The 26,110-nt window shown below is 40.1% G+C and overlaps 1 pseudogene; it reads left to right on the forward strand.

The window, feature by feature from the left end:
* The first annotated feature begins 2,198 nt into the window (after nt 1-2,198).
* Tial1-ps1 (Tia1 cytotoxic granule-associated RNA binding protein-like 1, pseudogene 1) lies at nt 2,199-2,959 on the forward strand (annotated as a pseudogene).
* The last annotated feature ends 23,151 nt before the right edge of the window (nt 2,960-26,110 follow it).

Consider the following 26,110-nt stretch of genomic DNA (forward strand, 5'->3'; position numbering starts at 1 on the left):
CATACATATAATGCCACCTACAACAACAAACATAGAAGGAACTAGCAATCAACTGTCCATCTGTCCTTAGTATCTCTCAATATCTGCAGACTCAATTTTCCAATAAAAAGACATAAGCTAAGAGGCTAGATACACAAGCAGGATGCAGCATTTCGCTGCATATAAGAAACACACCTCAATGACAAAAGCTGAGAAAAAAATCTTCCAACCAAATGGTACCAAGAAATGAGTGGGAATTGCCACTATAATATCCAATAAAGTAGACTTTCAAACAAAAGTCATCAAGTAAGAAAGGAAAGGACACTATTCATCAAAGGAAAAGTCCACCAAGAGAAAGTCTCAATTCTGAACATCTACACCCCAAATGCAAAGTCACCACATCCATAAAAGAAACTTTACTAAAGCTCAAAGCACACATTGAACCCCACACAATAATAGTGGGAGACTTCAACACCCACTCTCACCAATGGACAGGTCATTAAAACAGAACCAAAACAGAATCACAGTGAAACTAATAAAGGTTATGAACCAAATGGATTTAACAGCTATATACAGAATATTTCACCCTAAAACAAAAGAATATACCTTCTTCTCAGTACTTCATGGTATCTTCTCCAAAATTGGCCATATAATTAGTCACAAAACAAGCCTCAACAGACACAAGAAGATTGAAACAATCCCATGCATCCTATCAGACCACCATGGTCTAAGGCTGGTCTTCAATAACAACAAAAACAACAGAAAGCCCACATACACATGGAAACTGAACAATTCTCTACTCAATGATAACTTAGTCAGGGAAGAAATAAAGAAATTAAAGACTTCCAGGAATTCAATGAAAATGTTGATACAGCAGACCCATTAACATAATCCACTATATAAACAAACTCAAGGAAAAGAATTGCATGATTATCTCTTGTGATGCGAAAAAGCCTTTAACAAAATCCAATACCCCTTTATGTTAAAGGTATTGGAGCAGTCAGGAATCCAAGGTCCATACCTAAACATAATAAAAGCAATTTACTGCAAACCAACAGCCAATATCAAACTAAATGGAGAAATACTTGAAGCAATTCTACTAAAATCAGGGACAAGACAAGACTGATCACTCCCTCTGTATCTATTCAATATAGCACTCAAAGTTCTAGCTGGAACAATAAAACAACGAAAGGAGATCGAGGGGATATAAATTGGCAAAGAAGAAGTCAAGGTGTCACTATTTGCAGGTGATATGATAGTATACATAAGCAAACCCAAAAATTCTACCAGAGGACTTCTACAGCTGATAAAGAACTTCAACAAACTGGTTGTATATAAAAGTAATTCAACAAACCAGTAGCCTTCTTTTATACAAAAGATAAAGGGGCCAAGAAAGAAATTAGGGGAACAATTCCCATTACCATAACCATGAATAATATAAAACATCTTTGTGTAACTCTAACCAAGCAAGTGAAATATTGGTATGACAAGAACTTTAAGTCCCTGAAAAAAGAAATTGAAAAAGATATCTGAAGATGAAAAGATCTTCCATGCTCATGGATTTGTAGGATTAACAAAGTAAAAATGGCCAGTTTTCAAAAAGTGATCTACAGTTTCAATGCAATCCCTATCAAAATTCCAACACAATTTTTATAGATCTTGAAAGAGCAATTCTTCACGTCATTAGGAAAAACAAAAAAACACCCACGATAGCCAAAACAATTCTGAACAATAAAAGAACTTCAGGAGGAAGTTCTATACCTCAGATTGTACTACAGAGCAATAGAGATTTTTAAAATCTGCATGGTATTAGTACAGAAACAGAAATGTTGATCAATAGAATCCAATTGAAGACCCAGAAATAAACCCATACACATATGTACACTTGATTTTTTGATAAAGACGCCAAAGCTATATGATGGATAAAAGAAAGCATCTTCAATAAATGGTGCTGGTCTAACTAGATGTCTACATGTGAAAGAACAAAAATAGATCCATATGTATTGTCCTGCACAATACTCAAGCCTAAGTGGATCAAGGACTTCAACATAAAATTGGATACACCATTGTCCGAAGCAGGCTGGAATGAGTGAACCCGAGATCAGGGTTCAGTACCGATTCCTCTGTCCCCAGCTTGCACCCGGAGTTCCCCCTCGTCTCCCCAGCCCTACCCTCCCCCTTGACCCAGGATCACTGTGTCACACCCACCATGATGGAAGATGACTGACAGTCCCGGACTCTATACGGATGCCAGGGTAGTTAAAGATGTGGCAACTGGAAAGTCCAAAGGCTATGGTTTTGTATCTTTTTATGAGAAACTCGATGCAGAGAATGCAGTTGTGCATATTTGAGGTGGGGGTTGTCAGTGGCTGGGAGGTTGACAAATCAGAACCAGTTGGGCCACACGTAAACCACCTGCCCCTAACGTACACAAGAAACTAATACTAAGCAGTTGAGATTTGAAGATGGAGTAAACCAGTCAAGTACAAAAAAACTACACTGTGTACGGTGGAGGAATTGCTTCGGGGCTGACAGAACAATTTGTGAGACAAATATTTTCACCATTGGACAAACTATGGAAATAAGTTTTTCCAGAGAAGGGCTATTTGTTTGTTAGATTTTCAACGTATGAACGTGCAGCCCATGCCATTGTTTCTGTGAACCGTACTACAATCGAAGGACATGTGAGTAAATGTTATTGGGGTGAAGAATCTCCTGATATGACTGAAAACTTCCAACAGGTTGACGACGTCAGTGGGGCCAGTGCAGCCAAGTGTACGGAAACACACAAGGGTTCGGCAAGCATATGGCAAACGGGTGCCAGGTGCCTCCTTGTGGCGTCTATGTGCAGCCATGGAACCAACAAGGATTGGCAGTAGATCAATCACCATCTGCTGCTTCGATGGGTGGTTTTGCTGCTCGGCCTCCTGAAAGACAAGTTCCTCCCCCTGTAATACCTTCTCCAAACCAAGCTGAGTAGGGAATGGCAAGTTTCCCAGCACAATGAGCTGGGACTCTAAACACAATCACTGCAGGCGGCAGTCTCCTGTGACACTCTGAATACATGAAAAGTAAACATCGGAAAATGAAAATACTTATTTGAAAAATTGAAATGTTTGGAGCCTTTAGCACAGTTTTGCTGTTGAAGGTCACGAGTCTTCTAACTCTGTCTTTTTAAGTTTTTGCTCATGACGGATATGAACATGATTTTTCTTTGTGTAAAAAAAAACCTAAAATAAAGTCAATAAAGACAATTCTGACTATAAATTTTAATATTATAGAAGAAATGGGTAAAACACGTCAATCCTTAGACACTATTCTGTTTTTACCTTGCTGTTCAGTATTCTAACTCAATGTGTTTTTAAAAGAGCAAAAGAGGGAGACTTGTGAAAATCTGAGAATCACATCAGTTCATCCTGAATTCTGATCCCCTCCCATCCCTGAGGTGGACCACATAGAAATCAGCAGGAAAAAAGTGTGATTTCAGAAGAAGTACATGATGTGGAAATCACTGTGGAAGAAATACTTCATTCTCTTATGTTAAAGAAAATGAAGCCAGACTGAAAGCTTGCAGCCTGAGTAAGGACCAGCATCAGAGGAGTTCCTTGAGCAATTGTTGGTGGTCCATATTAAAATATATTTTTAAGACTTTAAAAGTGTTGGTTATCAAAAATGTATTTTACATTTCATTTGGGGGGAAATTCCAAGTATGGTGTTTATATTAAAGTCAGACGGTCATACTTGTGCTTTTACATGGAGTTTAAAAGATAAACATTGTAAATAGTGAATAACTACAGGGTTTCAAAAGCATACTTCAACACAGAAGTAGCAGCAACGTAATTATTCAAGGGGACAGGTAACATGGTCACAGCCAGGGCAGTCCTCAGCAGCAGCACTAACACTGACATCTTTACATCTTCAAGTTGGTCACGTAAAATAAGAATGACACAAGTGACTACACAGAAGAAGCCTTAATTTCATACAAATCTTTGACGCTTTAGTATATTCTAAATTGTAAGTGAAAGTTAGATTTGGGCTTTGTTTTTTCTTTTTGTTTTTGTTTGTTTTGTTTTGTTTCGTTTTGCTCTATTTGGTACATAAATACACTGATTAAAGCCTAGTGAAGTGATTTCGGGTTCCTCTAAATTGTATAGCACAGATTTTTTTTAAGTCTTGTGGTTTTTTAAAAATTAGTGTATTTTGTTCAAGAATTTTTAACAAGATTGTTAAAATATCTTACTTAGATAACTTGATACACCAGTTTATAATCTGATAACCAATTTGGGCATACACAAAGTTGACTTTTATTTCTAATTTGTCCCCGCCCTTGGGATGGTGTGGGTGACAGATCTGAATGGGCCTGAGTTGTATGTGTGCTGTTGTGATTGAATATTTGGGAAGATACGAGAATTCCAGGCATCCTCTCACAGCATCTTTCTGTCTATGTGGATACAGTATGCCTCACAGTTCTATAAAATGAGAATGTGAAATAGATAAAACCCTATGTGTTTCAATTGTGACAGCTAGGGGTGCAAATGTTTTGATAGCGTGTCAAGCCTGTGTATGTACAAAAGCAAACCATCCTAACCTAACCATTTTGAGGTAAGGTGGGTAAGATACACTTGACATCCGCACTAAGCTGTTGAAGTCTAAAGATTAAGATAATGTGATTTTTTTTTATATTGGTGACCACAAAGATTTTGGAGTTTATTCCCTCCTGCACTTAGAAAAACAGTCAAATGTGTTCAACATAAAAATTTACAGGGTCTGAAGTTCTTTTTTGAGCCAAAATCTTTAAAAACCTTAGTTTTTTGTTTTGTTTTGTTTTTAAAAAAACAAAACACAACTACCCTGTGTTAGTGACAAAATATACCCCGGGGTTTTTGTCTGTTTGTTTTGGGTTTTTTGTAATATCTTTGCAGAAGTTATTTTATATTTTATAAGAAGAAAACAAAAGCTATATTCTGTCCTTAAGTTAAGATTTTCTTTAAACTTTTTGAAACTCAAACAACCTAAAGACTTTTTAAGTTGATAAATTGATAAAAGCTTATTAAATTAAAATTCCAGTTTCCTTTTTTCTCTGCTAGTAAATTAAGACAATTTCCTGAACAGAAAACCAAAGGCTCAGGTTCTAAGACCAACAATTGACAAACGGGACCTCATGAAAGTGAAAGTAAAGGAAAGGACACTACAAATAGAATACATTTGAAAAGCATCTTCCCCAGCCCTTTGTCTGACAGTGGGCTATTTTAGAAAGAACTCAAGAAGTTAGATACCAACAGCCCAATAACCCAATTTTAAAAATGTGGTACAGAGCTAAACAGATAATTCTCAACACAGGAGTCATAAATGCCTGAGAAACACTTAAAGAAATATTCAAAGTTTTTAGTCATCAGGGAAGTGCGAATTAAAATAATAACTCTGAGATTACATCTTAGACTCATCAGAATGGCTAAGATCAAAAACTCAAATGACAGCACATGCTAAGACATAGAGGAAGGGGAACACTCCTCAAGTTTGCACTCCCAGCAGCAATGGAGGACTGATTGAAAATGAAAATGAAAGCTGGATATCAACAACAGCAAAAACAAAATGAAAGCCTATAAACTCATGTAAACTGAACAACTCCCTATTGAAAAACTTCAAACTCAAGGCCAAATAAAGAAATAAAAGATGTCCTAGAATTCAATAAAAATAAATTTACAACATACCCAAATTTATGAAACACAATGTAAGCAGTGCTAAGAGGAAAGTACATATCAGTAAGTGCCTTCAAAGAGAAATTGGAGACTCTCATAATAACACTTAATAGCACAGCAAACTCTAGAATGAGAAGAAGCAAGCACACCCAGGAGGACTAGAAGGCCCAGAATATTCTAAGGACTAAACTCAGGAAAATAGAAACCACACAGTACAAAGAATCAGTGAAACAAAGAGTTCAGTTTTTGAGAAAAATAACCAAGACTCACAAACCCTTATCCAAACTAAATAAAACTAAATAAAAAACACAGAGAAAATATCAAATTATCAAAAACAGAAAAAATGGGTAACACAATAGCAAACACAAAGGAAACCCAAAGATTCATTAGGTCATACTTCAAAAACCTGTACTCAACAAAATTGGAAAAACTGAAGAAATGAAAATTTTTCTTGGTAAATGCCATTTGCCATTGTTAAGTCCATGTCAGATAAACGACCTAAATATACCTATAACCACTGCAGAAGCAGTCATTAAAGGGCTCTCAACCAGAAAAAGCCCAGGGCCTGATGGTCTTAGCACAGAATTTTACCAGACTTTCAAAAAAGATTCAATACCAATAGTCCTCAAAAAAATAAAAACAGAAAGAATGTTGCCGAATGCAGTTTATGAGGCCAGAGTCACTCTGACACCCTAACCACATAAGCAATTATAGACCAATTTCACCCATGAGCATTAATCTAAAAATACTCAACATAATACTTGCAAAATATCCAAGATATCTCAGCAGCCCCATGCTGCCTCTAAGTACTCTGACCCAGGTGGTCTGAGAGCCATTCCAGCTCAGCACCCTGCCAAGCCACCCTCCCCTCACTCACAGCTCTCTTACTGCAGTCTCTGTTTTACATTTCTAGCATCTACCCCCTGGGGCAGCTACCCTCTAGTAACTCTCTGCCACTGCTCTGTTTACATTCCCAACATCTGCCCCCTAATAGTTATGGTATAAACTCCCAGTAACCTATTAAAATCAAGACTCACCAAACTGCAACCCAACAACCAGATTTATATGTTAAATTCTCATCCACAATACTTACAACCAATTGATTAGGATGTAAACCGCCCAACTAGATAAGATAAATTTTCCTACAAAAATCCATCCCAGCTACCTTGGCAATTGAAGAGCACCAGGATCTGGGTCATCCTTCCCTGTCTCCATCTTGATTCTCCTACCTTCTCCTTCTTTCCCGCCTTACAAAAGCTTTGTCCCCACCTTATATTTTTACTGTCCAATCATGACCTTGGCCTATCTTGTGCCAGCCCTCACCTGCATATAAACATAAACCTACAATTTTCCTCACTCTATTTAAATGAGTTTATTGGACTTAGATGCAGTAATTTTACATGTTAATGGGAGTGTAGTATGTAAGTTAAGCGTGTATATAAAGTTGGTATCCCCTAATCAAATAAAGAGATTTATACTTAAAAACAAAACAAACAAACAAACAAAAAACAGCTTTAGTCAGAGCCTCTGCTATGGTACCAAGTGGATTTCTTTCTATAATCTTTATGGAAATCATAAATGAAAATCTTCACTATCCCTCTCTGTCTTATAATATTGAGTCAATTAATCAGTGCCCTTGGCATGTTGTCAGTTTCAGATGTGAATGACTCCACTGGCGGTGCTCAGGAGACCTTTAGATTTGGTTACTATCATATGAAACCTGTGTGGCTTTTTCTATGATTTACAAATCCCTTTAAATGTATACAATGTGCTGTTTTGAGCAGTCTTTTTCTATCAGCTCAATATTCAAGTTTTTAATTTAGCTCAATTAAAAAATCAATCCTGAAAATCATAAGCTTCAAACAGCACCTACTTCCCTCTAAAACCGGAACTAAAACGGAAGAGACAAGAGCTAGCAGTGAGTCATAGGTGCGGACACCCCTTCAGATAGAGACAGCTTGGCAAATCACAGAGTTAATGTGGTTGTTGGTCTCCTACTACCATGTTCTAGGATGGTCTGCTGCCTGTGAGACCATAACTGACATATCACACTTGACCCACTAGCCCACTGGTCCTCAGCCCCAATCATGGCCTGATCTGAGAAGATGAAGAAGTCCAGTCCACTGATTTTGTTAATCACTCCAGCCTACTGGACCACTACAATATTTACTATTAGCCACCATTGAGGACCCTCTCTGTGTTCTTAAATTGACTAGAAGGGACAAACACTGGACTCTCTCCATTCTCATATATGCATGTGCTCTCACATACACATCTCACATCCTCATCCTGTTAACACAAATGTGCTCAAACAACCTCTCCTAACAGTTCCTGCTCACATACAGTGTTACCATGTTCATATATGTGCATGCAAACAGCCTCACATCCACATGCTCACATCACACCTTCCCACAGTGCTCCAGAGGGATGGGCTCCTGGATCCAACTTCATATCTTCTACTTAGTTGGACCTCTGTTGAGAAAATGAGCTAAACACACAAGCCAGCTTCATACTCAGTTGTCTCTAACTTTTCACACTGTTTGATCTTTGGTAGGGCTAGACAGGCTAATGTGTGTGAAATGCTTAACACAATCAAGTAGAAACAAAACTACTATATAAAGAATCAACAAAAGCAGGAACTGGTTCTTTGAGAAAATCAACAACATAGATAAAGCCTTAGCCAGATTGACCAGAGGCCATAGGGACAAATTAACAAGTAATTTGCAAATTAATAGTATCCAAATTAACAAAATCAGAAATGAAAGGAGAGAAATACCAACAGAAAGTGAGGAAATTAAAAAAAAAATCATCAACTCCTACTACAAAAGCCTATACTTAACAAAACTGGAAAATCTGGAATAAATGGACAATTTTTCTAGACAGATACCAAAGCTAAATCAGGATCAATTTAAACAGTTCCATAACTCTTAAAGAAATTGAAGCAGTTATTAAAAGTCATAAAAAGCCATAAAAAGCCCAGGACCAGATGGGTTTAGTGCAGAATTCTATCAGATCTTCATAGAAGACCTATTACCAATACTCTTCAAACTTTTACACAAAATAGAAACAGAAGGAGTGTCAGATGATGTCATACAGCTGAAGGCAGGTAAAAGATAGACTGAGTCCTGTCATTGGACGAGAAGGAAGGATGGGCGGGAGAAAAGTTTGAAGGAAGAGGAGGAGACTGAAATGGGAGGAGACTGGAGAAGAAGCCACTGAGAGAACAGAAGGCAGATGTTAAGGTTCCACTCTGTACCTTTACATGTTGTTATGAATGTTCTTAAGAGATGGATGTGTTTTTTTATGTTTAGGTGGGCAATTATGTCTTATCAATTGGATCAGAGGTTATTGTGTTGTGTGTTCTTTCTTGTGGAGAATTAAGTTTAAGAGAGTATGTGGCAGCTGGGACACTAGGCTGCCATGCAATTGAGATGTAAATTTCTGGCATGGTAGCAGCCTGCCTTGAGAACTGGATGGGTAAAGAGATTATTGCCAGGCTCAGAGAGAGGCCATTGACAGCGTGATATGGGATGGAGCAAAGCATGTGAGAGGATTTGCTGATTGACATGAAGATATCTACCATATATCTTGGGGCATTGTAATGCTGAACCTAGTGGGGGTAAAAGACAGCATTTTATTTTTTATAATTTTACAACAACAAAGGAGCACTACCCAATTCCTTCTGTGAAGCAACAATTATGCTTATACCTCAACCACAGAAAGAACCAACGAAGAAAGACAACCTCAGACCAATTTCCCTTATGAATATGGACGCAAAAATACTCAATAAAATTCATACAAACCAAATCCAAGAACACATCAAAATGATCATCCATCATGATCAAGTAGGCTTCATCCAGGAATACAGTGATGGTTCAATATATGGAAATCCATCAATGTAATCTACCACATAAACAAACCCAAAGGAAAAAAAAAACACATGTTCATTTCCTTAGATGCTGAAAAAGCATTTGACAAAATTAAACACTCCTTCATGTTAAAAGTCTTGGAAAGATCAGAAATTCAAGGCTCATACTTAAACATAGTAAAAGCATGTACAGCAAACCAGTAGCCACCATTAAACTAAATGGACAGAAACTTGAAGGAATCTCACTAAAATTGGGGACTAGACAAGACTGCCCACTCTCTCCCTATATATTTAATACAGTACTTGAAGTTCTAACCAGAACAATTAGACAACAAAAGGAGGTCAAAGGGATACAAATTGGAAAGGAAGAAAGTGAAAATATCACTATTTGCAGATGATATGATAGTATACTTAAGTGAGTCCAAAAATTCCACCAGAGAACTCCTAAACCTGAAAAACAACTTCAGCAAAGTACCAGGACATAAAATTAACTCAAACAAATCAGTAGTTTTCCTCCACTCAAAGGATAAACAGTCTGAGAAAGAAATTAGGGAGGCACTCTTCACAGTAGTCACAAATAATATAAAATACATTGGTGTGACTCTAGCAAAGCAACTAAAAGATCTGTATGACAAGAACTTCAAGTCTCCAAAGAAAGAAATCAAAGAAGATCTCAGAAGATGGAAAGATCTCCCTTACTCATGGATTGGTAGAATTAATATAGTAAAAATGGCCATCTTGTCAAAAGCAATCTACAGATTCAATGCAATCCCTGTCAAAATCCAACTCAATTCTTCATAGAGTTAGAAAGAGCAGTTCTAAAATTCATTTGGAATAACAAAAAACCCAGGATAGCAAAATCTATTCTCAATGATAAAAGAATATCTGGGGGAATTACAATCCCTGACCTCCGACTATACTACAGAGCAATAGTGATAAAAACTAAATGGTAGATAAATGGGATAGATTTGAAGACCCAGATATTAACCCATACACCTATGGTCCCTTGATCTTTGACAAAGAAGCTAAAACCATCCAGTGGAAAAAAGACAGCATTTTCAACAAATGGTGCTGGTTCAATTGGAGGTCAGCATGTAGAAGAATGCAAATTGATCTATTCTTATCTCCTTGTACAAAGCTGAAGTCCAAGTGGATCAAGGACCTCCACTTAAAACCAGATACACTGGATCTAATAGCAGAGAAAGTGGGGAAAAGCCTGGAACATATGGGCACCTGGGACATTTTCCTGAACAGACCCACAATGGCTTATGCTGTAAGATCAAGAATCGACAAAAGGGACATCATAAAATTGCAAAGCTTCTGTAAGGGAAAGGACACTGTCAATAGGACGAACCAATCCAAGAACACATCAAAACACAGAAAATAAGTAAATGCCATACTAGCAAAAATAATGGAAGTACACACAAACACACACAAACATACACACACACACAACATCACCAACAACAAAATAACAGGAATTAATAATCACTGGTCATTAATAGCCCTCAACATTGATGGACTCAGTTCCCATATAAAAAGACATCAGTTAACAGAATGGATAAAAATTGCAAAGTTTCTGTAAGGCAAAGGACACTGTAATAGGACAAACCAGCAACCAACAGATTAGAAAAGATCTTTACCAATCCTACATCTAATAGAGCCCCAAATTCCAATATATACAAAGAACTCAAGAAATTAGACTCCAGAGAACCAAATAACCCTATTAAAAATGGGGAACAGAGCTAAACAGAGAATTCTCAACTGAGGAAACTTGAACGGCCGAGAAGCACCTAAAGAAATGTTCAACATTCTTAGCCATCAGGGAAATTTGCAGACCAAAACAACCCTGAGATTCCACCTCACACCAGTCAGAATGGCTAAGATCAAAAACTCAGGTAACAGAAGATTCTGGTGAGGATGTGTTGAAAGAGGAACACTTCTAAATTGTCAGTGGGATTGCGAGCTGGTACAACCACTCTAGAAATCAGTCTGCCTGTTCCTCAGAGAATTGTACATGGTACTACCTGAGGACCCGGTTACACCACTCCTAGGCATATACCCTAAAGATGCTCCAACATATAACAAGGACACATGCTCTACTATGCTCATAGCAGCCTTATTTATAATAGCCAGAAGTTGGAAACAACCCAGATGTCCCTCAATAGAAGAATGGACACAGAAAATGTGGAACATTAACACAATGGAGTACTAGTCAGCTATTAAAAACAATGCCTTCATGAAATTTGTGGGCAAGAAAATATCCTGAGTGAGGTGACTCGGTTACAAAAGAGCACATATGGTATGTCCTCACTGATAAGTGGATATTAGGCAAAGAACTTGGAATAACCACCATACAACTCACAGACCATATAAAGCTCAAGAGGAAGAAAGACCAAAGAATGGATGCTTCAAACTTACTTAGAAGAGGGAACAAAACAGTCAAGGGAAGTAGAGTATGGGAAGGGCTTGGGAGGAACTGAAAAGGGGAGGTGGGGAAAAGAGGAGCAGAATCAGGTATGGGAGGAGATGGAGATAATGTCCAGAGGGTCAGGAAATTGAACAGAGGTGTGTAACTGTGGGGGATGGGAAACTGGGAGTAGCCACCAGAAAGTCCCAGATACCAGGAAAGCAAGAGCCTCACAGGACCCCTCGGGTATGACATTAGCTTCTCCTGACCAATACAGATATGGATGCTTGAAGTCAACCATCTGACTGATCACAGGGACACCAATGTGTCTCATCTAGTTGTTCCGTCCTGCAGGACAGTCAATGAGGGTGCAGAAGGTACCTGGAAGAGAATGGGGGACAAGAGACACAAAGAAGGATGCCAAGACAAGAGTCTGATCAAGGCGACAAATTTATTTTTTCCCAAGGCTTAATTTATACCATAGCAGGGGTAACAGAGGGAGGGGGAAGTAGGAAGCATCTACAAAAGCCAAGGACACAGTACTCTTGTGGTCAGTTGATGTCAACAGGATGTTGGTTTCTCAGAAAGGTCACAGGTTTGTCATATCACTGGGCATCCTGACCACCAGATTTGTATTAGTCTTCTGCATCTGGCTGGGGATTTTCTATGAACCCAGTCATACTTAACTCTAACTATAACATTAAGATCAATAATGGAGGGTTTTAAGGGCATCACTCCCAACACCAATGCAGAAGTTAGGAGAAGGACTGAAGGAGCTGAAGGGGCCTTATCTGGCATCAATGGGAGGGGAGGCTCATGGTTCTGTGAAGGCTTGATGCTCCAATGTAGAGGAGTGGTGAGGCGAGAATGGATGAGTGTGTGGGTGGGGGAGCACCTTCATAGAAGCAGGGTAAGGGGGGATTGTACAGGGACTTTGCAGAAAGGAAACTGGGATGGGGATAGCATTTGAAATGTAAATAAATAAAATATCCATTTTTAAAAAATATATAAAACCCAGCCTGGGCATTGGTGGCACATCTTTAATCCTAGCAGTCCAGAGACAGAAGTGGGTGTATCTCTGAGTTGACAACCAGACTTGTCTATAGAGTAAGTTCTAGGACAGCCAGGGCTACCCAGAGAAACGTGGTCTCGAGAAACCAAAACCAAACTAAAATAACAACAACCTAAAACATCTGAATCTTTGAAAAAAAACTTTAAAAGAGAAATGCCAAAGAGACACTGTGTGTGTGTGTATGTGTGTGTGTGTATGTGTGTGTGTGTGTATGTGTGTGTGTGTGTGTGTATGTGTGTGTGTGTGTGTATGTGTGTGTGTGTGTGTGTTGGGTGGCCACTTACATGAAGCTCAAATATTATACTAAACTCAAATCTAAGTGGTCTACAGTATCTAGAGAATTGAAAATTTAATTTTGTTTTTTTCTTCATAGTCAATAGTTAGGCAGTTTAATCTATTAATAACTAATTGTAGATAAAGAGTCTTTGCCTCCACCCCTCAAGGGATTGCCTCAATTTAGTTGAGTTTGTACAACTGCTGTTTCATGATGCTAGAATTTATGTTTATAAAACAATAAAGGCAAAGAACAATTGGATGTTCAGATTCCCACATGAGCACTGATAAATAAAGATGCCAGCTACATACATGTGATACCCTAAGGTCTTCAACTAAAGTTCTAATTTTGGAAACAGGAAATGGGCATCAGTGTGCAACATGTGGAAGGGCAGGTAAAGGACTCTAGCCAGCTGATAATGGCAAACATGGCTCAGGAAGACTTTGCCCTTCTCCCTCATTCCCTCTGCCTTGCTAAAAAAATGTGAGATTGCATTCCAAAAGCTGGCCATCAAGGTCTAGTCCCTTATTAGTCCACTTCCTCCTCCTGAGACTGACTACCAAGGTCCAGCTATCAAAGTATGGCAGTCCAGCAATCAAAAGCCCACTTTGGTTCACCTAATTAACATGCCCAGTTAAAACTAAATACCTCATCCCGACTCAGGGTTTTCCTTTACCTTATAGACCACCAGTTGCCTACAAGCCTCTGTGTACTCTGTCCCCATTGTTCCTGTCCCCTCCCATCCTTCCTCTATCTCCTGTCTTTGTCTCCTTTCCTGCCCTTATTCCCTCTGGGGCAAATAAATCTGAAAGCATAGTCTTGGGGTGTATGAGCCAACTCAGGTTCCCTATAGCAGGTGTTTCAGGTGTGTTTTAGGGAGGGGCCAGGGACCACATTACAACCAGATGACCAGTTCAGAAAATCAGTCATAGCTCTCCAAATCTGTTATTTAATAGAGTACTTCAATAGGGTAAAGATCCTTCAACCTTCCTACTGTGAGGAATACAAACAAACTTTAATCTCAAAATAGGATCACAGGTGTATAGAAAGAGAATATAGCTATCTAACTATAAAGGTATAAGCGGATATGAGATGTTTTTAAAACCATACTTAAAAGTACACCCATGATCATAGTCTCTCTTACAGACCCACTGGTTCTCACTCAGGACTCAGCCAATCAGACCCTCAGACTCAAGCACAGGACATGAATTGCAAATGTATACACAAAAGCTTTCTTCACTGGGCCATGCTGTCAGGCATACTATTGAACTGGCTTAAATTTTCAAATAACCCTATGGAGGGTAAACTTTGCACTTGTCAGATGCTATTAGAGGTGATGATCTACTAAGAAATACTGCAGCACAGTATATAAATCTGTTACAGACAACAGTCATTTCGGGTGCCTCAGAGTTCCATAAAATTTAGTCTTAGCTAAGCTTATGTAAGCTACGGTATGAACACTCAGTTGCAGCCAAACTTTTTAACCTTGTGACACAATGTCATTATCTACAGAGTTTTTCCTTGAGAACTGTGCAATCAAGTTACCAGCAAAGAAAAGGGTCACAAGGACACCTTAATGTTTTGTATAAGTTTACAGATTGTGTTGGGCCACATGCATAATGGCAAGAGCCATACATTGGGTAAAGGTAAGAGAGTAGCTTGTAATTTGTGAATATATCTACTTTAGAGCAGACATTTCCCAATTATCTGTAGAGACATTAATTACAATAGAAGTCTTTTCATGGCTTCAGCACAAGGAAAGGACTGCAGGTTCATAGATAGATGGAATGAGCACTGGGAAACCGGTACTTGTGAACAGTGTTTGCAGGACACCAAACAGCTACTCCAGGCTACACACCAGTGGAAAGGAGCAGGGAGACTCACCCTGGAGCCAGAAGTCACACCCTGTGGGTCCTTCTGATTTTTCTCTTACTTTTTAATGTTCTTCTATCTATATAAGTACTTGTCCTTTATCTGTGCCTGTATCCCCCTCTAGCTCTGTCCTTATCCAAGCCTCTGATGTGCCCAGAGAAACACAAACAGAATTCTTTTTTTCCTGACATCTAGGAAGTTTTCTCTACATTGTAATCATGGCCATGTCCCACCCCCACTGCCCACCTAGCTGGAGGCAGCACACAGATGCCACAGAGACTCCCTAAATTCACCTGACCCCACTCATTATTATCACCATAGAAACAGATGGTGGGGCCTCAAAGCCACGGATGCCAATCAGCATGTTCTCTAATCAGTTCCCTTTCAAGTGACATCTGCTTCTCTCTCCCTCTAGGTATATGCAATAGATTCAAAATCTATTGCACTGCCTTCTACATGGGATAGGGGGTGCAACATGCTCACAGAACATTTCCCTGGTGCAAAATGGGCCAGCACACACAGACTGAAAGGGCAGGTAGGAGAGCTTTACTGTCCTGCAAATCTGCTGTGCAGAGACTCAGCTCTTCTGTGTGTGTGTATTGGAGAGGGTGAAAGAGCAAAAGACAGTATTATAAAGTTGTTCTCAATCACTTTGGCTTAGTTAAAATTTCCCATCCAAGGCTGGAGATAAGCTCCACAAGTATGCTTGCCTGGCATGCACCACATCTCAGGTTGAACCCTAACATCACACAGTCACACACCAGTAATCCCAGGACTCAAGAGCTGGAGGCAGGAGGATCAGGAGTTCGAGGTCTCCCTCAATACATTGTAAGTACTAGGCCAGCCCCAGACACACAAGATCCAAAACTAAACAAAGTTCTTTCCCCTTCCCTGTGGTATCGTTTGAAAAAAAAGCCCACTAGTTCTTTATCCCAAATGCCAAAATACAACAGGTCTACATTTGCTGACTTGATGTGCCTAATAGGCTATCCCAATCACAGGCCTCACCCATCTGCATGTGCTTTCTGTAAATCAGCCAATTACCAGTCCCCTCAGGGAACTGATCTTCTTTGGTAGATCTATGTGTAGGGCAAGTGGGCTATGCTACCAGATAGTCATAGGAATTAGGGAGGTTGAATGAGCTCAAGCCCTAGGAATCTCAGAGATTTGATAATGACAGAGTAGAGCTGCTCTGGAATGTGTAACCAGGATGCCCAACAAGTACTCAGTCATGTATCATAGCACCTGTAATTCTTCTCCATGCTAATGACTAGCTAGCTAGCCTTAGCCTTTCCTTAGTCAATGACCTTCCCTTCCTGGATATTCTCACGCCCTTTCCCTAAGAGATACATATTCCCTGGTTTACCCTGAATAAAGTGTATACACTTACATCCACCCTCAATAAAGCAACACGAACAAGCAAGGTTCTCAGGGAACTGCTTCATTAATGATGGATATGGAAAAGGCTTCACCTAAAAGAGTCACACCTAAGATACCCAAAGAAAACATTTTTTTCTCCTCTGATGCCCTGAAGGAAACATGGGCTTTGGACCCTCCATTTTGACCTTTGCTCTGTCTTCTCTGGACAGTGACATCCTGACACTCCTAGCAGAGAGGCAGAATGCAGTACCACTTCTGTCTTAGGGTTTTAATGCTGTGAAGAGGTACCACGACCAAAACAACTCTTTTTCTTTACAACAAAGAAAAGTAAAATGAAATTTCATTTATGGACATATATATATACACACATGTATATATGTAAAACACTTAAGAATTGAAAAGCAGCTACTAGAGGTAGTAGAAATTCCAGTAAGGTTTCTTTCTTTCTTTTGTTTGTTTGTTTGGTTGGCTGGTTTTTGGACTTTATTTTTTATTGGATTTATTTATTTATTTACACTTCAAATGTTATCCACTTTCCCAGTTTCCTGTCCATAACATCTTATTCTATCCCCCTCCTCCTTCTTCTATGAGAGCGTTCCCCTACCCATTCACCCACTCCTTCCTGCCTACCCACCCTGTCATTCCCCTACACAGGGGATCAAGCCTTGGCAGGACCAATGTCTTCTCCTCCCATTGGTGCCCAACAAGGCCAAGATAACTCATAAAGACAACATTTAATTGGGGTTGTATTACAGGTTCAGAGGTTTAGTCCATTATCATCAAGTATGAAGCATGTCAATGTCCAGACAGGCATGGTGCATGAGAAGCTAAAAGTTGTACATTTTCAGCTGAAGACCACTAGTCGAAGGCTGGCTTCCTAGAAGCTGGGACAAGGGTATTAAAGCCCACAATCACAGTGACACACTTCCTCCAATAAGGCAACACCTTTTCCAACAAGGCCATATCTCGAAATAGCACCTCTCTGGGCCAAGCATATTCAAACCACAGCACCTATGCATCTTAGTAAAGTTGTTGTCACAGAAGCATTCTTCTCCACCTGCTGAAATAGCTTCCTGCTGCCTCCAAACACCATGGCAGCATCCTGTCAGTACCCTGTGCTCTCTGGAGTATATAAGTAGATTTTGTGTGTGTGTGTGTGAACTGTGATAATGCCTCCCTATCCTGGCTCATCTGAGAAGCCATAACTAACTTTCTGTCTGTTCTTGGCTGTGTTGGTTTAGGTCAGCTGTTGATGGACTCCCAAGAGCATTTTAGAAAAAAACCATTGTGATGACTAATGATGGTCATCACCTTGACTATATCTGGATCAAGCTAAAACCAAGGCAGTTGGGCACATTTTTGAGGGGGATTTTCTTTACTGAATCCTTTGAGGTGGGAAGACCCGCCTTAATCTGGTCTATACCTTCTGGTCACAGTCTACATCAAAGGATATAGAAGAAGGAGCTTTTGAATTTTGCTTACTTGCCCTCATTCCTGCTTGCAAATTCATCTGTCTTATTGCTAGGGCAATCCTTTGCTGTTGTTAGAATTTGTTTATTCAGGATTCCAGTGCTGACTGAAGACCAGCTGCTCTATTGAACCCCAGCAGCAAATTATTCAATCTCATGGACTGAAACAACTACTGACTCTTTTCTATAGAGAGACAATTATTATTATACTACTTGGGCCACAGCATATAAGCCGCTCTAATAAATATATACATAGATATATGTATAAGTCAAGGTTCTCTACAGTAATGGAACTTATAGAATAAATATTTTTTGTACACTCACGCACACACACACAGTGTCTCTCTCTCTCTCTCTCTGTGTGTGTGTGTGTGTGTGTGTGTGTGTATTAAGTTGATTTATTAAAATGACTTACAGGCTATAGTCCAGCTAATCTAACAGTGGCTAGCAATGAATGAAAAGCCAAAGAATGCAGTAGTCGCTCAGTACACAAGGCTGGATGTCACAGTTGGTCATCAGTAGATAATGGAATCACAAAGCTAGCAAAAAGAGAGAAAGCAGGCAAAGGGCCAAAGCTTGCATCTTCTATGGTCTTATATAGGCTCCCAACAAAAGTCTGATACAGACTAGAGTTGGGTTTTCCTAGCTCAAATGATCTTGATTAAAAATCTGTATTCCAATCTCAAAATTCCCTCTTTGATATAGATTGTCCTACTTCAGATTAAGAAAAAAAATCATTCACAGATGTGTCCTTCATTTTTGGGTTTTGGGTTTTGGGTTAATTCCATTTGAAGTCAAGTTGATAACCAAGAATAGCCATCACAAGTCTACAATACAATCATATCTCTTTATGTCATGATTAATTTCCAAATGAAAACAATAACCAATCATAATAACTCTAACATGTGAACATGTTATAACTACTCCATGAACAATTGTAACATACTGTATTTTTAGCCAGCTTATAATTACATATAACATGATATAACTAGCCATTGTACAACCCCAAACACATTGTAAATTTAAAATTGGTAGCAATGAAGGCTGGAGAGATAGACAGTGGTTGAAAGCATGGACTGTTCTTCCAGAGGTCCTCAGTTTAGTTCCCAGCAACCACCTGGTGGCTCACAACCATCTGTTGTGGGATCCTATGCCCTCTTCTGGGTGTCTGACAGCTGCAGTGTGTTCATTTAAATAAAATATTTTTTTTCAATATAGGTAGCAATGTTCTTTGAGTGACATTCTTCTAGTATCTCAAATTTAAATATGATAACCATTAATATTCTCTTAATTGATGTTATATCACATGATGAAAAAAATAGGAAAAACCCACAAATATCTATACAAACACACACTTACCAAAATACAACAGAAACACTCATGTCAGTTGTGATGTTAGCTAGTATTTATAACAACCTTCCACTACTACTAATTCTGTATGTTCTCTACCCTCGACAAGGACATCAGCAGATCTTGGTTTATTTCCAGGTGGAGTGATCTATACCTTCATTCCTGAGTGTCTATGGCCTTCGTTATCCTGCCTGGACTATGCTGCTCTAGCTTCCCATTAACTTTAATCACAGTATGGTAGCACCAAGACGTACCCCAAAGGAACTCTTGCAGTCCAGACATAATTTTTCTTATCTCCATGGTGAAGAAGCAATTCAATTTACCCATGATAATCTGGATCCATCATGTCTCCTAACTCTTATTTCTTTCTTAGTCTTATGGCTTAAGGACATCAGAAGTTCAAAGTGACCAAAGGAAATTCTGAGCTTCCAGTTCAGTGCAGTCTGTGCTATAACTCCCGGCAGGAGTGCTCCCCCTCTAGAACCAAAACTTCTAGACAAGTGGAACTTATGTTCTTGGGAACAAGGAGCAAATATTCTGCCAGTTGGTTGCTAGGGGTGATAGTAAGTGAAAGTTCCCTTTGCTACTCCTTAATTCTGGGACCTATGGGTCCTAGCTATGGAAGAAACCTTACCATATATTAGGTGCTGATTCAAAGCATATATCACCTTCTGGAGAATTCTGTTCCAGTTCTCCAGGCTGCTGCCACCTAATTGGCACTTAATTCTGTCTTCAAAAGGCCATTCGATCTTTCTATCAGGTCAGCTGAACATGATAAGGCCAGTAGATTTCACAATCGTGGGCCTACTGGTATACTTCTTTTGCTATGAAGTGAGTTCCTAGATCAGAAACAATCCTGTATGAAAATTCTTCTCTACTGAAAGTCACCTTTTGATGAGCATTTACATGGGGCAAAAATATCTTCACATCCTTCACCCATTTGGAAAGATCTAGCTATATAACTCTTTCCCAGATGTCATTTTTTTTACATTTTTTTTATTAACTTGAGTATTTCTTATATACATTTCGAGTGTTATTCCCTTTCCCGGTATCCGGGCAAACATCCCCCTCCCCCCTCCCCTTCCTTATGGGTGTTCCCCTCCCAACCCTCCCCCCATTGCCGCTCTCCCCCCACCAGTCTAGTTCACTGGGGGTTCAGTCTTAGCAGGACCCAGGGCTTCCCCTTCCACTGGTGCTCTTACTAGGATATTCATTGCTACCTATGAGGTCAGAGTCCAGGGTCAGTCCATGTATAGTCTTCTGGCTGTGTCTCTCAGGAGCGATCTACATCCAGCTCCTGTCGGTCTGCACTTCTTTGCTTCATCCATCTTGTCTAATTGGGTGGCTGTATATGTATGGGCCACATGTGGGGCAGGCTCTGAATGGGTGTTCCTTCAGTCTCTGTTTTAATCTTTGCCTCTCTATTTCCCTGCCAAGGGTATTCTTGTTCCCCTTTTAGAGAAGGAGTGAAGCATTCACATTTTGATCATCCGTCTTGAGTTTCCTTTGTTCTAGGCACCAGATGTCATTTTTTAAAGATTTATTGATTTATTTATTATGTATAGAGTTCTGCCTGAATGTACACTTGCACACCAGAAGAGGGCATCAGATCCTATTACAGATGGTTGTGAGCCACCATGTGGTTGCTGGAATTGAACTCAGGAACTTTGGAAGAGTAGCCAGTGCTCTTTACCTCTGAGCCATCTCCCAAGATGTCTTTCTCAATAATTTCCAATCATGTTCTTTCCAAATTTCTGATCATCTAGTCAATCCACTGGCCACAATTCATGAATCAGTGAATAGTTGCATATCTAGTCATTTCTCCTTCCAAACAAAATGTATTATGATATGTACTGCTCAAAGTCTTACATACTGTGAATATTTCCCTTTGCCAGTGTGTTTCCAGGTGTCTCAGAAAGGGATTGACATGCTGTAACTGTCTACTTCTGGATGGTGCCTGTATTATATTCAGGAAAATCAATAAAACAGACTCTAGTCTTCTCTTCCTCAGTCAACCAGTCAAGGGCACAACCCATGAGAATATATAATATACTTAGCAGCAGATAGTATTATAGCAGCCAATACCAAGCCAAGAACTATCTTTCAAAGGGAGAATAGTTGTCTGCAGATAATGGTAGAGGACTGCACTAAATTTTAAAGGTCTCTTCTGCACCTATAGGAGCCTGCTAAAGACTGCAAACAGCATTCCTGTCTACCACTGACATCTCAAGTACAATTAGGTCTATTAAATCATATGGGCTAAGTAACAGAGCAGGCTGCATAACAGGATAAGGAGGAAAGATTACTTATCCTTCACTTTAGAAAGAATATCTTTGCATGCCCCACACCACTAACCTCTTAAGAATTTTGGTTGGTTTTGTTTCCTATCCTTTGGTGTTCATATGGGTTACCAATGAATCCAACATGGTTACTAACTCCTACTTGACCCATTAAGCATAATGTCATCAGTATAATCCATCGATGTGATATTTTGTGGAAAAGACAGATGATCAAAAACCCTTCAGGACAGGTACTAAGAAAAAGGCATTTGTTAGATCAATACCATGTATTGATGCTATACCATGTACTAAGAGATGTATTAAATTTACTAAAGTAAAGATATCACATCTGATATAACAGCTGTGATTACAGTCAGAACCTGATTGGGTTTTCAATAGTCAGCTGTCATTTTCCATGATCAATCTGTCTTCTACACTGGCTGGATAGAAGAGTTAAAGGGAGATGTGGAGAGAGCCACCACTTCTGCATCCTGTTTGGCAAGATAGAGCAGGTCAAGACTTGGAGACTTGGTGGGCACACGCCTGAGACTTAGGTGACTCCCAGCTCCCTGCCATACTCCTGACTTGGAATATGTGCCATGTTTCTTACATAAAAAAAATGTGACCACAGGTCACTTAGGCCCAAAATAGAGGTCTCCATGCTAATGAAGTACCTAGAGGCCCAGCGGGCTTAACCTATAAACTTTCCTTCTTAGATATTCCTCCCTGCAAAAGGTATTTAATCTCAGGCCCACCCTGAGAAAGGGGTACGGTTTTACACATCCATTTTCTGCCCTGACAATAAACTGTTTAGAACCATGAACTGTCTTTTTTCATCAAGATCCTTCATGGGGAGCCATGAAGAAGGCATTTGCCTATGAAGGAATAAAGTTTCATAGATGTGAAAAACAAAGCTGCAAGAACAAGGTTTTGAGAAACACATCTGGGGGTCAGGACGCCTATGACAAACGTGTGACCTTTCTGAGAGATACATCTGACGTCAGGATGCCCAGTGGTATGATAAAGTTTTGGTGATCAAGATATTGAGGCAATTCTGACTAAGCTAATAAGACAAAACAATAACAACTGTTCTCCCTACTCCTCCCTGAGCTAAATTCCGAGAACAACCACAAGATGTCATCCTGACTCTGCCCGACCACCCAGTTCACACCCCCCCACCCCAAGAGACGTGCCAACTTAGCCCTTTCCCAGTGATTCTCCAAGGCCAGGTGTAGGGCTAGATGAGAAAAGTGACCAAATGAACCAAGAACAGCCCCTTAAGCAGGCCAGCCAATACCTGACCAGATCCTTTGTCCTATGTACCACCAATGAGAATAGGCCAGCCAACCCTGTTGCTGAAGCCTGCCTTCTATAAAGAATAAAAGTTGTGTGTTTTTTGAGTTCGGGGTTGCCTCTCCCTGAGTGGATGAGCATCCCCACATACATGGATTAAAAATCTTATACCCTCTTGCTATTGCAGCGGTCACTTTGTCGTTTGTGCTCTGTGGGTGGCACTCCTGAGGTAGGGCCACTTTGGGGTCTTACAACACCTACAGGGCTGCAGCCTAATCTCGGAAAGAAAGCCTCTCTGTGTTCCCAGCCACAACCTCCACCAAACTTGCCTCCTCCAAGATAAAGACAATCACTGGTGGGTACAAGCCAGAGCTCCCTTTCCCTCACCCCCACCCCAGGCTAGAAGCTGCCCCAAGCCGGAAGCCCCTGACTCCCTTTTCTGCTCTTCAGCGGCGCCTAGATGTCCAAGAGTCTTAGAACTTCAAAGCCCGGCCTCATCGCAAAACCAGGGACCTCCGCCCCCAACCCTTGAACCAGTTCTGACTTTCCCACACCTAAAACTTCACTTTCCCACCCTCCAGTGTGTGTGTGTGTGTGTGTGTGTGTGTGTGTGTGTGTGTGTGTGTGTGTGTGTGTGTGTGTGAACATACATACAATTATACATTCTGGGACTGAGGAAATAACCACAGGATGAATTTGCAGACCCATTGGATCCACTGAATCATTGGATCCACTGAATTCAGCCAAAACTCCATTAAACACCTGACCTCCATAAGCCCCTACTTGAAATGGAGGGCCACACTGTTTTTCAGATCTCCTGGAATCAGCAGTAATTGAGAATCAGTAGCCAATGGACCCTGGAAAGTCTGTTTACACTCCCCACCCCACCCCTATCCCCCAGTTTATCCTTGCAAAAGGCCATAGATCCCTCTAGGGAAGGAGAGGCAAATTACTTCCTCAGGGGAACATGGCCATCTCTTTATTTAAGAAGGGATTCTGGGTTTGCAAACTGGCTTAAGTCTGGAAATTGAACCACATGCCTCAATTCCTTTTTGCCACAATCCACTGTAGCTTTTCTTTCATCTCTGTGAGATTTTTTTCCATTTATACTCATCAAACAGAAATTCTGTACTCTTCTTATCTATTTCATGCCTGGAAACACCATGATTGATTAGCTAGGATCCATATGAGTGATGCCACCATAAGACTCACTTTGCCTGTGCTGACCCTTATCCATATTGCTTTGTCTATGCTGCCCATTACAATAAACTTGCCTTTGGTGACTCAGGGATGCTCCCTGGTGCCTGCTACCTCAAGGCCCAGTTAAACCTGCATTTAATTCATCCAACTAAGAAGTAGTGTTTCCAACTCTAAGGTTTGGCGTGAGAAAAAAAGCTCCTCAAATGTGCTAGTGCCCCTCTCATCATTTTGTATCTTAGAGGATTAGTGAAGGGCGTGTCTTCTGGGCCTTCCTATTGTGGAGGATTAGGTTTTACACTGTACTCACTCTATCATTGCAATTTTCCTTCGTCAACACTAAGCCAAGAGGTGTCAGCAATCTCCAAGTCCTTTTTCATAGATCATCTTTTGACAAATGCTTCAGCCGACAATTCAAATTTTAAACAGCTTTTTAAATTTGTGTGAGCTTCCCTTTAAATCTATAGTTTCTACTCAGAGGGCCCATATCAACAAACGCATCTAGTTTTATTTTCCTTCCACCATTATCCCACACTCTTAAAATTGAATCCATCCCAACACATATTCCCCAGATTTCTGTTTGCATGAAGCACTAAGCTCTTTAAGTTCCTTAGTAATGTAGCTCACCTCCTCAAGGACAGCTTGCCCTCTAGGAGGCAAATTTGCCTAGTTATAGGTCTAGTTATAGGTCTAGAGGCAACTATTGGTGGGTCCTAAGAGACATCAGTATTGTCTTGCCTGACATTCCCTTCAAAGAAAGTCACTACTAGTTTAGCACACAATGAAGGTTTAATTTCCTCAATTATAGGCAAAATTTCAGGGTTTGAGGGGGTAAATACATCACTGATGGTAGAGAGCCTACTTTTTCTAGTGAGATAATTCCATGAGAATCTGTGGGTTCAAAGTTCTCAGCTTCCGTAAGCTTCTCCCACACATCCCATCCCAAGTTACAGGATCCCATTCTTTACCAATTAATGCGTGTACCTTAACCACCAACTTCCTCCACTGCTGGAACACGAATTTTCACTGTAATTCAGCCAACCTTATAATTCAATTTCAGTTTGATTTTCCGTACCTTGAGCTCTGTGGCTGCTGTAGATAAGCTTTTCTTCCAGGGCACACTTAAAAGCCTTTAGACTGTTTATGCACTGTTGGAGCTGGTCAGTTTACCACTGAGGTCATTGTTGCCCTTCACTGTATTCTGAGATGTGAGAAGTTGGTTAATTTGATCACAGAACTCATCCCTATCCTTTATCCTGTTATCCAGAGATGCTAAGAGCAACTGACCAGCACTATCATTTTCCTTATTTTATTTTCCCCAAAACTGTCAAAAATTTTATATAGAGAGGCAACACATCCATTGCTGCCCACAATTGGTGAATGGAGATAATCAAATGCATTTGTACTTAAGTGTGTACAACAGCTCACACCATGGGCTTTTCCTATCAATCGGACACAACCTTCAGACTAGCCTTAGCATACTGTTTATCTTACTGCTTCTGGCACAGTTTTATATGTACATTGTTGGTATAATTGTTTTCCTTAGTACCTGAGGAACTCGGTGGGTGCTGATGGCTTCTCTTTCTTCTCCCTGTGAGAGATAGAGTTTTAAATTAGCCCAAAACTCAGCAACAGGACCTGTCTGTGGAAGACAGATTATTAAAAATGCAAGAGAACTACTTTGCTTATCACCCGGTGTTACTCACTGTTCTTTGTTCTGCCCCTGTGATGTTTATTTAAGCCCCTACTTGTGCTTTCTAGCCATTGTGTCCTACAGAGAACACTCCAGGAAACAGGCGGCCCAAGCTTCATCAATTCTGACAAACTTTTAAAAATAATGAGGACCTGAAGACCCGACCCTTCTCCTGATTTAGTAGCTCTGTTCCAGGAACCAGGGGGCCATAAAACCTTTTGGCGTCCCCTTATCTCCTGGAGCCATAAAACAATCCTGTAACTTGTGGTACATTC

Source organism: Rattus norvegicus, chromosome 8, assembly GCF_021556685.1.
Source record: "Rattus norvegicus strain SHRSP/BbbUtx chromosome 8, alternate assembly SHRSP_T2T, whole genome shotgun sequence".
NCBI lineage: Eukaryota > Metazoa > Chordata > Mammalia > Rodentia > Muridae > Rattus > Rattus norvegicus.